At 39.9% G+C, this 14,434-nt stretch overlaps 1 pseudogene; it reads left to right on the top strand.

Moving 5' to 3' along the window:
• Nucleotides 1-1,186: 1,186 nt before the first annotated feature.
• Nucleotides 1,187-5,188, top strand: LOC128576988 (periphilin-1-like; annotated as a pseudogene).
• The last annotated feature ends 9,246 nt before the right edge of the window (nt 5,189-14,434 follow it).

Raw genomic sequence — 14,434 nt, 5'->3', positions numbered from 1 at the left:
CCTAGTTGAGGTCGGTGTTGCCTTGGGGTTGGCATCAGGGTTGGGCGCCTGTCCGGTGGGGACCCTAGGGCTCCTGCACTGTCTGCCCTGGGCCTAGCATGTGTTGGGCACCTGCCTCCTGTGGGCCACACGTGTGACCAGAACAATGTGGTGTGGCCCTGGGAGACCACTGAACTAGTGGGCAGCTCCTCACAGCATAGTGTGGTACAGGACAACCCCTTATTATGCCATTTTAGAGATAGAAAGATCTTAAATGTTATGGCAGGTTACTCTGAGCATTAGCCTTGGTATTGGTATCTAATTTTCATCATCAAGAGAATCACTTGGTATCTAATTTTCATAAACTATTTTTGAAAAGCAAGTCCATGAACACATTGGTCCCCAATCCACATTTGTAACTCTTATCATCCATCATGAATTTATTCACACTACATTCTCCTAGGCGGAATTACTTTGCAGTTGTAAGTCATTGCCCACTACTCTTTTTTTTTTTTTCTATTTTACAAGCCCATTCCCAAGGACTTATTTCTATTCAAATTGGGTTTTCAAATCACATCTATATTTCCACCTCTGAAATCTCCTTACTTCTTCATTTCTTCAAGCATATTTTACAATGTTAAATTCTGAACTGTTACATCCCTAGAAAGGGAGCCAACAGTCCTTTATAGATTATTCTCTGAAGATAAGTATTGCCCAAGTACTGCTCTGGCCAAAATAATCAAGAAAATGTTAAACATTGTTAAGAAACATTCTGGGGAAAACCACTAACCAGTCATCCTATTTTTTAAAAATCCTTGAGGTGTCTGTAGCTGGGTTGTTTTTATAGCTTTGGTGTGTGTACAAGACAGAAATAATAGAGTTGGAGAAGATCCCTAAAATGCTACTTAAATGAGGGAGACACAAAGCAAGGCGGGAGACACGTTTACATAAAATGATAAAGTTCTTAATAAACCCAGCTAAAGGTGAGTCTCATCAGAGAGCTGCCTGGCTGCCAGATTTTGTTATTGGTGTCTTTCCAGAGCATATGTACCCGTTTCTTCTCTAGTGGCCACAATCTTGGGCTGACACTTGACTTTTCCATTTCCTCTGAGTTGCTTGGCTGAAATTTCTTCTATCTCACACATCCTGGTTTAACAGAAGCTTCTCACTTAGTAGGAGCTTCTCATTACAGTAAGAGATTGTCAGGATGTCCTTGTGTACAAGTAAGGGACAGGTAAATAGTCTTAAAGATCTTGAAATCTGCTTCATAATAGTTCCACCTTGATTCTTTTCTAGGCCAACTGAGATAGTTTGTAGGCACCATGAGTCTCAACCAAGTGGTGTACATCATATCTCCTGGGGAACTGTGGAGCTGTGGATCATATTTGCCACTTAATTTCTGTATTGTGTGAAATTGGAAAGTCATGTGTCTATTTCCCTAATATAGAAGACAACTAAACACATAATGAAAAGATATCAGTTAAGAGAAAACAGCTTTTGTTTTGGTGATACATTTAAATATTCTGACAGAATGACATCCAGCGTTGAACACATTCAGAAGCCAAGATTGGCTTTGGTTGCCATGAACCACAGGCAAATAGCCAGTTAAAAAAGCAGCTCCATTAGGTTAGGCCAAACAACATGCTTTACAATCCTGCTTCTACAGCTCTCTACTTACATTTAGCTTAGTTAAACCGTTTTCATGCTAACCTTGGCATACACATCACTACCTATTTAAGAGAAAAAAAATCTCAGCCATTCTTCAAGGATATGTACTTTTACTCCTCTCTCTCTGATCTAAATGTTCTTTCCCTTTTTATTTTTACCAATTTTGCCTAGTAACTCCAAGCTTATTTTCCTAGAAGAGAGAGCTGCTGCTAGTCCATAAAGCACCTTTGTGTGATTTCAAAAAAGACACTCCTTGAATACAGCCTCAGAACATAATGAACAGAACATGGGTGGGATATAAGCTGCACTTCATTTCTCTCATTCAGGTGTCTTTGTGTGGTGAACAACATGGCAGCTGTAAGACTAATGATGCTAAACAGGTTAATTTGGGGGGAAATTCTCATGCCTCAATAATGATTTTAAAAACCACAAGTACTGGCTGGGTGCTTGTAGCTCAGCAGCTAAGGTGCCAGCCACATACAGCAGAGCTGGCGAGGATTCAAGCCCAGGCCTGCCAAAGGACAATGACAACTACAAACAAAAAATAGCTGAGTGTTGTGGCGGGGGCCTGGAGTCCCAGCTACTTGAGAGGATGGGGCAAGAGAATCGCTGAAGCCCAAGAGTTTGAGGTTGTTGTGAGCTGTGACGCCATGCACTCTAGCCAGGGCGACAGAATGAGACTCTGCCTCAAAACAAAACAAAACGCTTCCTGAAACCAGGTGCTTTGTGACTTCATCGTGTGCGCCAAAAGTGCCTGTTGCCTGGGATAGCCATGGGCAGCGGTGGACCAGTCTCTGGGCGGCCTGGAGTCATGGATTATGGGCGGTCTGGACTCATAGCTTATAGAAGAGACATGAAATGTGGTCGGAGGGACGATTTGATTATGAAATCTCTCCTTTGAAGAGAACCAGTCTTTCCATCAGTCTCAGAGTAGAAAGACCAGGCATGTTGATGTCTCCTACAAACGGCAGCATGAAACAAAGCCACAAACAAAGAAGGAGAGGCCCATGTGATCTTTGAAAACAACAAGAGATACTTCACCCTGGTAGTAGTATCACAGAGAAACACTAAGGCTTTAATGAGAGTTTACAGAAATGGCAGAGTTCTTACCACTTAAGTCCGACCACATTTTACTTGTCTATAAATGTTCTCTAGCCATCCAGTGACTATAAGCCAAGGGAAAATAAAGCCAGACATCATATAATGAAAATAAGAGAAATGGTTGATAACATGAGAAAAAAAAAAAAAAACCTACATGTAAAACTTTCCTGTATTCCCACAAATAATGTGTAAAGTAGCCTGTTTAGTGCCATTAATTTTGTGGAGCTCCCCCCACCTCTAGCTATCTACAGAGGAGCATTTTGGTCTTTCCTGGTAATAGTTAAGAATCTGTTGGTTTATGATAGTTCATTCTTAGTTTTGTGATTACCTGTAATGGGAGATTTTGTGTAAAACAGCTCACAAATCAAGTGTTTTTCCTCAAAATTTGCAGTCTAAAGGAAGACAATATGCAAGTGTGGAAAAGTGCATAAGGAAAGAAAAGATAATCTGTATATTTTAAGTGCTATGCCATTAATAAAACAGAAAATGTGAGAAGTTAATACAGATCTACATTTGAAAAATAAGCATAGGCCTGGCATGGTGGCACATGCCTGTAGTCCCAGCTACTCAGAGGACTGAGGCCAGAGGATAGCTTCAGCCTGGAAGGTTGAGGTTGCTGTGAGCTGCGATGCCACTGCACTGTACTGAGGGTGACAAAGTGAAACTGTGTCAAAAAGAAAGAATGAAAGAAAAAAGAAAACAAAGTTCCTGTCAAAATAAAAAAAAATACAGAAAAATAAATACACTGGACTAGATAAATTGTGAGGTTGTTTTCAACCCCCACCCTCAAAATTATAACGAGGGCGATAAAGCGAGACTCTGTCTCTACAAACAAACAAAAAAAAACTTTTCTGTACTGTTTATTTACATGAAGAGCTGTTATAAATAAGACAAAGAAAGAACCAGACTCACTGGCAACCACATGGGAGGCCCTATATTTTCATTTTCACTCTGCCATGCTGCACACTTCTGTAATGTAGCAGAATGAACATATTGATAGCCAGGCTGCTTTTTATATTAATTCCTATTTATCCATGCACTCCAGCTACTTTTTTAGTAACTTTATTGTGATATGATTTTCCTATCATAAAGTTCACCAAGTTAAAGTATGCAAGTCATTGGCTTTTAGTATATTAACAGAGTTGTGCAACCATCACCATAATCTAATTTTAGAACATTCACACCTTCTGCAAAAGAACCTCCATACCCATTAGTAGTCAGTCTTGTTCTTTCCCTTCCATCCCCTATCCCCAGCATAAGACAACCATGAATCCATTTTCTCCCTATATGGAGGCTCTGGCTGCTTTTGTTCCTAAATGTTTATAGGAATAACCAAACCTTAAAAATAGGAAAACTAGTCCGGGTATGGTGGCTCACGCCTGTAATCCTAGCACTTTGGGAGGCCCAGATAGGTGGATCATTTGAGATCAGGAGTTTCAGACTAGCCTGACCAAAAGCGAGATCCTGTCTCTACTAAAAAGAGCAAAACTAGCCAGGCATTGTGGCAGGTGCCTGTAGTCCAAGATATTCAGGAGACTGAAGCAAGAGGGTAGCTTGAGCCCAAGAGTTTGAGGTTGCTGTGAGCTATGACGTTACAGCACTCTAACCTGGAGCAACAGAGTGAGATTCTGTCTCAAAATAAATAAATACAAATAAATAAAAATAGAAAAACTGTTTTGCCATGTAAACAGTAGAAAAATTCGTGTAACAATTTTGAAGTAACAATGTAAAAATGGTAGATTAATCCAATCCATGCATGTGATCCTCCTAAAGGCTGCCCATGTGCTCCCTGATTCAGAACTTGGAATCTTACTACTAAAATCAAGCTTGAAGATTCTTGAAAATATACCAAGATCTTCATTTTCCAGGTGGTAAAAATGAGATTTAGAGAGGTTAAGTTGAATGGCTCTTCAGTAGACAGGTGCTATTATAAATTCAAAGTACTGTAGAAGTACTTCACGCTGGTTTTATTCAGCAGTTTCGTCATCCAAGGTGTTAGCCAAACCTCATAGGCTAACTGAAAAAGAACCAGCTGAGGCTGCAAGAAAGTGGGCTGCTGAAAAGCTAGACAAGTCAGATGGAAGTAACTTGCCTGAAATTTACGAGTATGAAGCGGGATCCACCATCGTTCATTTACCAGGCAGAAGAACCTGAGGCAAATGCAGCATATGGCATAGAGTTCTATGAAGACGCGCTAACCCGTCGCTTTAAAGCAATAGCATTAAAAGCCAAAGAGATTGAACAGGCTTACCAACAGGACTGTGACATGTTCTGGAGGGTAGTGAAAATGCTGATTGAAAAAGATCCTTCATTAGAAAAGTGTATACAGTTTGGGCTGAGGCAGAATTTACATGAAATAGGTGAGCTACGTGTTGAAGAACTCAAGTATTTCATTGCAAAGTATAATACTTCAACTCAGGAGTTTGGAGAGCCTTTTTAGATTTCTTGCTCAGGCAAAAAGTTTCTAGATTTTTTTTTCCCTCCCCAAATTGCATAAATTCTTAATATATGGACGTTTTGTGATGAAGAGAAATAACTTTATGATGGCTGACCATACTTCCAGTATGAAATTGACATCTAAAATACTCTATTAAAAATATTTTCATTAGAATTTTTTCTACATGTAGAGGGTCTTAATCCACACTCACCTTTTTTTTGCCCCCAAAAATGATGGCCAATTAATTTTTCAGGCTTTGAAAAAGCAGTCCTGAAGAATAGCTTTCTGTACCTACTCATGTTGTGTACTCTTCCAAGTATGTAATCATTTGGTCACAGGAGTGTAATTTACAGGCTAGAGATCATTCCACTTAAATATTAGTAGTCTGTTTGCATTTCATAGTGAATGGTAAGACACCATGTGAAAATGTGAAAATTCTGAGTTATGATTTTATTGACTGGTTGCTTGGTTTCTTAGGATTTATAACTTTTAAGTGTTAAAGTACTATCGTCATAAACTGAATACTTTAGGATCTTACACAATGTTTGAGAATAAGTCTCGTTCAGTAGTAATATAGAGCCCTTAAATCACTGAAATACACCTGAGAATTAAAAGCCTTTTTTTCCAAGATTCAGCATCTTCTATTAATCCTGAAACTCCTGAGTCTTTCACTGATGTGGGAGACTTAAACAATATTATTTAATAAAAGTAAAAGAAGGGGTAATTTGGATGGAGATTAGGGATATCTTAAAGTTGAGATTTCTGACGAAAAGAGAAAAAAATTAGACTTTTATTTTTTCGTAGGCCCAGTAGTGGGGTGGAGTTGTGTTTTTTTCATAGGCCCATACTCTTCACCACAAGAAAGGTAATTGATAACATGTCCATGATTGCACTATGTATAGATTATTTCCTTTTTAATCTCTGTAGTTGAGTGAGTTCTTTGTTTTGCCCTTTAGAGGTCCTTAGCCTTTCAGAAGTTTTCTTAAAAGAAACAAAGCAGTAGGTAGTATGCCCAACTCAGTGACCCCTTCCCAGGAGGTCTGTGGAAATAGTCCTTCATGAGTGACCCATCCAAATCTCGGGTTAGTTGAGAATCCAAGTGGGACAATTAGGATGTTCCATTTGTTTCTTGATCACTTCAGCAGCCCAGTGGCATTGCGTCAAAATACACAGTTATGTGGCATTGCTTAGTGAGGAAACCTTAAAAAATGTTTGTTATTGCTACCCAATTTCATTACCCTCCCATCCTCTTTTCATTTTCTACTCTCTTCTCCCTCAAATTCTTGTGTTATTTATTTATTTTTTTATTGTTGGGGATTCATTGAGGGTACAATAAGCCAGGTTACACTGATTCTTGTGTTATTTTTAGTGGCCCCCTACTGATAATATCTAATGAGCTACATAAAAATAATATTAAAAATGGAAATAGCAGTATGAATAATTTTAACGGATCCCATAACAGGTGCCTGAAAATATGTATTATGCTGTCCACAGATCTAAAAACTAATTTCCTAAGTGAGACTACCTTGAATCTTTATTTTTGCCAGTTAGATGTTAACTTACCTAACCTTAAGCCAAAGTAAGTCCGACATATCAACTGTAGTATTCTTACTTAATGGCAGTGATTTTCGTTACCCACTTTGGATAAACTAAGAAAGTAGTGATCTTGTTTTCCCTCTTTCCCCACCAATACTTTTCTTTTCCTCAAATATTCTAGTCCAAGGATTCATTATTTTTTGTCAAGATATCACAAGTTTAAAAATAAAACTTAAACCACCAAAGGCAAAGGAGTTGTTCACTTTGTTGAAATTCATTAAGTTAGATAAGTCTTACTAACAGATGCATTGAACTGTGGGTTCAACAGACAATTTCTTCCTCTCCCTATCCCCCAAATTACATTTAGGATTTAAAACTATTTATAGCTCGCCATTAGCATTATTCTGGTAGGCTTGTCAGTGTTAAACTGTTTAGAGTTCTTTTTTTTTTTTTAAGCTCTTTAAAGTCTAATTTTAAAATAGATAATTCTGGTGTGTACCAGAATGTGTATTTTACAAAATGCTCTTGATTAAAGAGATTTCTTTTTAAATTATCCATTGTTTTTGAATATATACAATAGATGTGACAAAATTTTCATTGTCTTACCATAAACCCTTGCTGATCAACAAGGGGAAGGCAGATACTATAAAGCTTTTACTGAATTTTAAAATGCAAAATAAAGCAACCATGTCTGAATAAAAAAAAAAAAAAAAAAAAAAAAAAAACAAGTACTCTGAGGCCATTTTCTTTTTTTTTTTTTTTTTTTTTTTTTTTTGTGGTTTTTGGCCGGGTCTGGGTTTGAACCCGCCACCTCTGGCATATGGGACCAGTGCCCTACTCCTTGAGCCACAGGCACCGCCCTCTCTGAGGCCATTTTCAAACTCAATAGATAAGTGTACCATAAGCTATGATGAAGTGTCTGGGCCAGGGGAATGGCACTAGGTGTGACAAAAATATGCTGAGGATTGGAGGTTTTCCAGCCTGTTCTGAAGAGGTAGGAGGCCTGGAGCAGAGGTTGGCACAGAATATGGGCTCAGACAACTCATATAATTCATAGAACACTAACTTTCAAATACTTTCATTCTCCCCCCCACCCCCACACCCCGTCAACCCTGGAATTAGCCAGAGAAGAAGCAAATAGTCTACTAATGCAAGGTGCAACAATCTTACCTCTCCAGGTTTTTTTTTTTTTTTTTTTTCTGTTTTTGGCTGGCACTGTGTTTGAACCCACCACCTCCGACAAATGGGGCCAGCGCCCTACCCCTTTGAGCCACAGACGCCACCCTTTTTTTTTTGTTTTTGAGACAGAGTCTCACTTTGTTACCCTCGAGTGCCTTGACCTCATAGCTCACAGCAACCTCAATTTCTTGGGCTTAAACGATCCTCTAGGCTCAGCCTCCTGAATAACTTGGACTACAAGTGCCTGCCACTATGCCCAGTTCGTTTCTCTATTTTTAGTAGGGAAAGGTCTTGCTCTCGTTCACGTTGGTCTCAAACTCCCGAGCTCAAACAATCCACCCACGTTGGCCTCCCAGAGTGCTGGGATTACAGGTGTGAGCCACTGTGCCAGGCCTAGCAACCTTAAACTATTGAGCTCAAGCGATCCTCTTGCCTCAGCCCCCCAAGGACCTGGGATTATAGGCCCCTGCCACAACACCCAGCTAGATTTTTATGGAAAGGATCTCATTATTGCTCAGACTGGTCTCGAACTCCTGAGCTCAGGCAATCCATCCACCTCCACCTCCCAGAGTACTAGGATTACAGGTATGGGCCACCCTGCCTGGCCAAATTATTTTACTTTTTACATTTCATCCCCTAAGAGATCCTACCTGAAATGAAATGAAATTTCAGCCATATGCTTTGACTTCTTTTCTTATGAACCCATTTATTTTACTATATCTTTAATTTGCTTAAATTTACCCCTCTATAGTGATTTATGTGACCCATTACTTAGAGTTAATGAAGTAGGACAAGTTGGGCTGTAATAGTATATTTTCTGGAAAGTTGTGTAAATTATGCCCTGTTCTTCTAATGCCATGGTCTACTATCTTCTTTTTTTTTTTTTTTTTTTTTTTGAGACAGAGTCTCACTTTATCGTCCTGGGTAGAGTGTTCTGGCGTCACAGCTTACAGCATCCTCCAGATCTTAGGCTTAGGTGAGTCTCTTGCCTCAGCCTCCCAAGTAGCTGGGACTACAGGCACCCTCCACAGCGCCTGGCTATTTTTTTGTTGCAATTTGCCTAGGGCCAGTTTCGAACCTGTCACCCTCGGTATATGAGGTGGCGCCCTATTCAATAAGTCACAGGTGTTGCCCCATCTAATATCTTCTAATACCGTCACCTAAGTTATTAGGTTTCAACAAATGAATTTTGGGGAGGATACATTTACAGACCACAGCATGTAATAAACACGCCTGCTTATCTGAGAGATTTACCACCAGCTGAGCTAAGCAATTTTACATAGAAGTGAGAAGAAAGGTGAAATCATTAGTAGCATTCCCATGCTTTATTTCTTGGGATAAAAGTACAGTGAATGCTTCTTGCAAAATCCTTTGCTTCTAATCACAATTTGTAGATTCAGACATGACATGGAATCATCCTACACACTCACACACCCCTAGTCCTGCATTATGAGCCAAATAATATTGGGCAAAAAGTACTTATTTCATCTTTATCTTTTTCATCTGAAAATGGGAAAAAGGAGTTATTACCATTAAATGAGATTAATAAAGACCTAGTACAAAGCTTGCCATAAAAAAGGAACTCAAGGAATGTTTGTAGTAGTTGCCATTTTATTCCTTCCTCACTAGACCCCTCCCCACACCATGGAATTTTGCCACTGTGTTTACATTCAAATTTGAAAGATGAAAAAAAAAGAGAGTAGATAGACATCCATTGGTTGCTTTATAATAAAGATAGTAAAGGCCTAAGATTATAATAAAGGAAGAGTGATATATCTTCAGTCATGAACTGACTCTTAATAAAATACCTCTTTAAAAAAAGAGCTCCACCCAGAGGCCAAGACCATGGCAGGGCAAGCACCAGAATCTAGATTGGGGTTGACAAACTGCAACCTGCAGGCCCAATTTGTTACTACTTGCTCTTATAAATAAAGTTTTATTAGCACACCCTCAAGCTTGTTTATTTTCTATGGCTGCAACAGAGATGAATAGTTGCAACAAAGATTGTATTGCATGGCCAGGCACAGTGGCTTACGCCTGTAATTCTAGCATGCTGGGAGGCTGAGGTGGGCGGATTGCTTGAACAGTTCAAGACCAGTCTGAGCAAAAATGAGACCCCCGTCTCTACTAAAAAAAAAAAAAATTGAGGCAAGAGGATCTATTGAGCCCAAGTTGGAGGTTGCTATGAGCTATGACACCATGGCTCTCAATTTCAGGAGCTGTTTGTTGATTCAAACTGAAACTTCATATCCTCAAACCTTCTGTGACACTTCCTAAGGAACCTTTTGGTTATTCAGACCACATGACCAATTATTTTTAGAACTGTGTGGCATGGGCCAGGCATGGTGGCCCAAATATAATCCTAGCACTCTGGGAAGCCAAGGTGGAAAGATGGCTTGAGCTCAGGAGTTCGAGACCAGCCTGCACAAAAGTGAGACTCTGTCTCTACTAAAAATAGAAAAATTAGCCCAGAGTTGTGGTGGGTGCTTGTAGTCCCAGCTCCTTGGGAGTCTGAGGCAGGAGGATTGTTTGAACACAGGAGATTCAGGTTGCTGTGAGCTATGATGCCACTGCCCTTTAGCCTGGGCACAGAGTGAGACTCTATTTCAGGGGGGAAAATGGTGGCATGATTTAAATACTGAAGCAAGTTTACTCACAAGGTACTTCAAAACTTCTAAATGTATGAAAGAAGAAATATACATAGTGTCACCTTTTGCTATTCAGATTCTGTCTGGCTTCTTTGATTTGTTTGTAATATTTTTGGTAATGTTTAACTTAAATTTATTTTATGGTACATTGAAGTGTTTTATTCTCCTTTCAATGACATTATGTGCTTTATCAAACTAGAATTTGAGCCAGGCATGGAGGCAAGCACCTGTAATCCAGCTATTAGGAAGAGTTCAAGGCTATGGCATACAATGATCCTGCCTGGGAATAGCTCATTGCACTCCAGCCTGGGCAATATAGTGAGACCTTGTCTCTTAACAAAGAAACAAACACAAACAAACAAACAAACAAACAAACCCAAAAAGAAAAAAAAACCTGAACTAAAATTGTCCTGAGAAAGCCTTCATACTGGAATACTTGAGTTCTTACATAGAATCCTAACCTGAGTAGTTAAGCAGACTGAAAACCTAACTAAGATTCTGCTTCTGTAATAATAGCTGAGTCTCAGCCAATCACAGCAGCTATATTTCAACCCTTCACAGGTGACCAAGTATTTAAACTTTGTCCAAATAAGGCAAATGGGAAAGCTGTCAACTAATCCAGCTGTTCCTATATCACTTTCATTCTCTGTACATCACTTTCCTTTTCCCATCTATAAATCTTTTCCATCCATGTGGCAACCCTAGAGTCTCTCTGAATATGTTCTAACTCTGTGGAGTGCCTGATTCTTGAATTTTTTCCCCTTTTTTCTTGCTCAGTTAAATGCTATTAAATTTATTTTGTCTAAAGGTTTTCTTTCCTCTTTTTTTTTTGACCCCATCTCTACTAAAATAGAAAAACCAGATGGTTGTGGTGGTACATGCCTGTAGTCCCAGCAACTCAGGACGCTGAGGCAGGAGGATTGCTTGAGCCTAAGAGTTGAGGTTGGTGTGAGCTATGATGACACCACAGCACTCTATCAAGGGCAGCCTATGACTAGCTATTTTTATCTGTTTTTAGTAGAGATGGGGTCTCGCTTTGCTCAGGCAGGTCTCCAATTCCTGAGCTCAAGGGATCCTCCCCTCTTGGCCTCCCAGAGAGGTAGGATTACAGGCAAAAGCTACTTCACCCAGCCTAAAGTTTTTCTTTTAAACAGATCTAATTCACATACTATACTGTTCATCCATTTAAATAGGCAATGTAATGGCTTTTAGTTTATTCCTTAAATTGTGTAACCATTACCACAATCTGTTTGAGAACATTTTCATCATCTCAAAAAGGAGCTCCTTACCTCTTAACAGTCACTCTCCACTTCCTTTAAATTCTTCCCTGGAGCCCAAGGCAACCACTAATCTAATTTTTGTCTCTGGGATTTTACCTTTTGTGCATTTAAGATAAATGAAATCATATAATATGTGGTCTTTGGTTACTGGGTTCTTTTACTAAGCACAGTGTTTCCAAGGTTCATCCCAGTGTAATACTGTCAATCTCTTTTTAAAGTCACATTTTGCATATTTAGTAGACATAGACCCACATATTTAATTATGAGAATTCTTGGAAGAATAAATAGTGATAGCATTTTTTTTTTTTTTTTTTTTTTTTTGGTTTTTGGCTGAGGCTGGGTTTGAACCCACCACCTCTGGCATATGGGACCGGCGCCCTACTCCTTGAGCCACAGGCGCCACCCCGTGATAGCATTTTTAAATGTGATTTTATGTACTCTCTGTCACACACATGTAGGATGAAACTTCTAAGTTCACTGACATCTGCCCTCACATATTTGGAAATCAATCAAACATAATAGATTGGATATGATTGTTTCTTTATGAGTCTAGTTAGTGGTGTGGAGAATTATTGATATTCCCTTATGAATTTTTGTTTTCAGAGATGAAGTTTCACTGTGTTGTCCAGGCTGGCCTCAAACTCCAGGGCTCAAGGGATCCTCCACCTAAGTCCTTATGAATTTTGAAATATGTTTATAAATTATTTTGAGGGGTCATTAGTATATATTTAACAGATATTTCTCAGAGGAAACCTCTAATTTTGAAATTGCATTCTGATGAAGGCTCACCAAAAATAATGCTTTATAACCCAGACACAAAAAATGATGCCATCAAGATGTGTATGTGAGCTGCTGTACTCACCTACCTTAATATCCCTTTAAGTTACAGAATTGTTCTCTGTTATCCAAAAACAAATTGTGATATGTGTCAGTTATGTAAACCTCATTGAGAGGAGAAGGGGTTAGTTTGGCTAATCTAAATTAATAGTTAAAGTTATTGCAACCAAAAGCAAGATCCTGGCTCGGTGCCTGTAACTCAGCAGCTAGGTGCCAGCCACATGTACCAGAGCTGGCGGGTTCGAAACCATCCCGGGCCTGCCAAACAATGACAATTACAACAAAAAAATAGCCAGGCATTGTCACAGGTGCCTATCGTCCCAGATCCTTGGGGGGCTGAGAGGAGAATCGCTTTAAGCCCAACAGTTTGAGGTTGCTGTGAGCTGTGGTGCCATGGCACTCTACCCAGGGCAACATGATGAGACTCTGTCTCAAAAAAAAAAAAAAAAGAAACTGTCTTTCTGGGCCAGGGGCAGGGACTCAAGCCCATTATTGTAGCACTCTGGGTTGCCTAGGCAAGGGGATCACTTGAGGTCAGGAGTTCAAAAAACAGATTGATCAAGAGCAAGACCCTATCTTTACTAAAAATGAAAAACTAAGGGAAGAAGATGGCTTAGCCCAAGAGTTTGAGCTTGCTGTGAGCTATGATGTTGGTACTGTAGCCTAGGTGATGGAGTGAGACTCTGTCTCAAAAATAAATAAATAAATAAAATGGTCTTTTTCCCCTTTCTTCCCAGGAATGGAATTCCTTTTCTACTTAGCTATATCAAATCTTAACTGTATTTTCAAGCTTAGCACGAGTCTCCTTACATAAAAGATATTTTCCCTGACTGCTTTCCTTTTTCCCTCAAGCTACAGTGCCATGGTGTCAACCTAGCTCATAGCAATCTCAAATTTCTGGGTTCAAGCAATCCTTCTGCGTCAGCCTTTGGAGTAGCTAAGACTACAGGAGCCCACTACACTGTCCAGCTTATTTATCTATTTTTCTTTTCTTTCTTTTTCTTTTTTTTTTTTTTTTGAGACAAAGTCTTAAGCTGTCACCCTAGGTAGAGTGCCATGGCGTCATAGCTCACAGCAACCTCAAACTCTTGTGCTTAAGGGATTCTCTTGCCTCAGTGTCCCAAGTAGCTGGGACTACAGGGGCCCGCCACCACGCCTGGCTATTTTTTGGTTGTAGTTGCCATTGTTGTTTGGCAGCCGCAGCTGGATTTAAACCCCCCAGCTCCAGTGTATGAGGCTGGTGCCCTAACCGCTTGAGCTACAGGCGCTGAGCCTAATTTATTTTTAGTAGAGACTGGGTCTTTTTTTTGCTCAGGCTAGTCTCCAACTCCTGAGCTCAAGATATCCTCCCACCTCAGACTCCCAGAGCGCAAGATTATAGACTTGAGCCACCTTGCTTTTATTTCTGTTTTTTGAGAGAGAGACAGGTTCTCCCCCTGTTACACTGGAGTGCTTGAGTATGGTGGTGACATTGTTGTGCCCAGGTCATGGGGTACCCCTCCTAAATCACCCGAAGACCAAGTCCGATGCAAAAGCAAGAGGTAGTTTATTCACAAGCTCAGGCTTGGACTTATCTGTTCCTGAAGCAGCAGGAGAGCAGAGAAACCCTGACCACAGAGGGAAGAGCAGTTTTAAGGATACAGAAAAGAAAAAGGGAGGGGGGATAGGGGCTTAGGGAACTGGACAATGTTTGATGTGGGCTTATTAGCCTAGGGAAAGGATTTACTATTACTGGGGCCGAGGGTGGGTGCCGTTATCACTGTGGGCAG

The sequence above is a fragment of the Nycticebus coucang genome, chromosome X, assembly GCF_027406575.1.
Source record: "Nycticebus coucang isolate mNycCou1 chromosome X, mNycCou1.pri, whole genome shotgun sequence".
Taxonomy (NCBI): Eukaryota; Metazoa; Chordata; class Mammalia; order Primates; family Lorisidae; genus Nycticebus; species Nycticebus coucang.
This window is presented reverse-complemented; position numbering and strand designations above follow the sequence as displayed.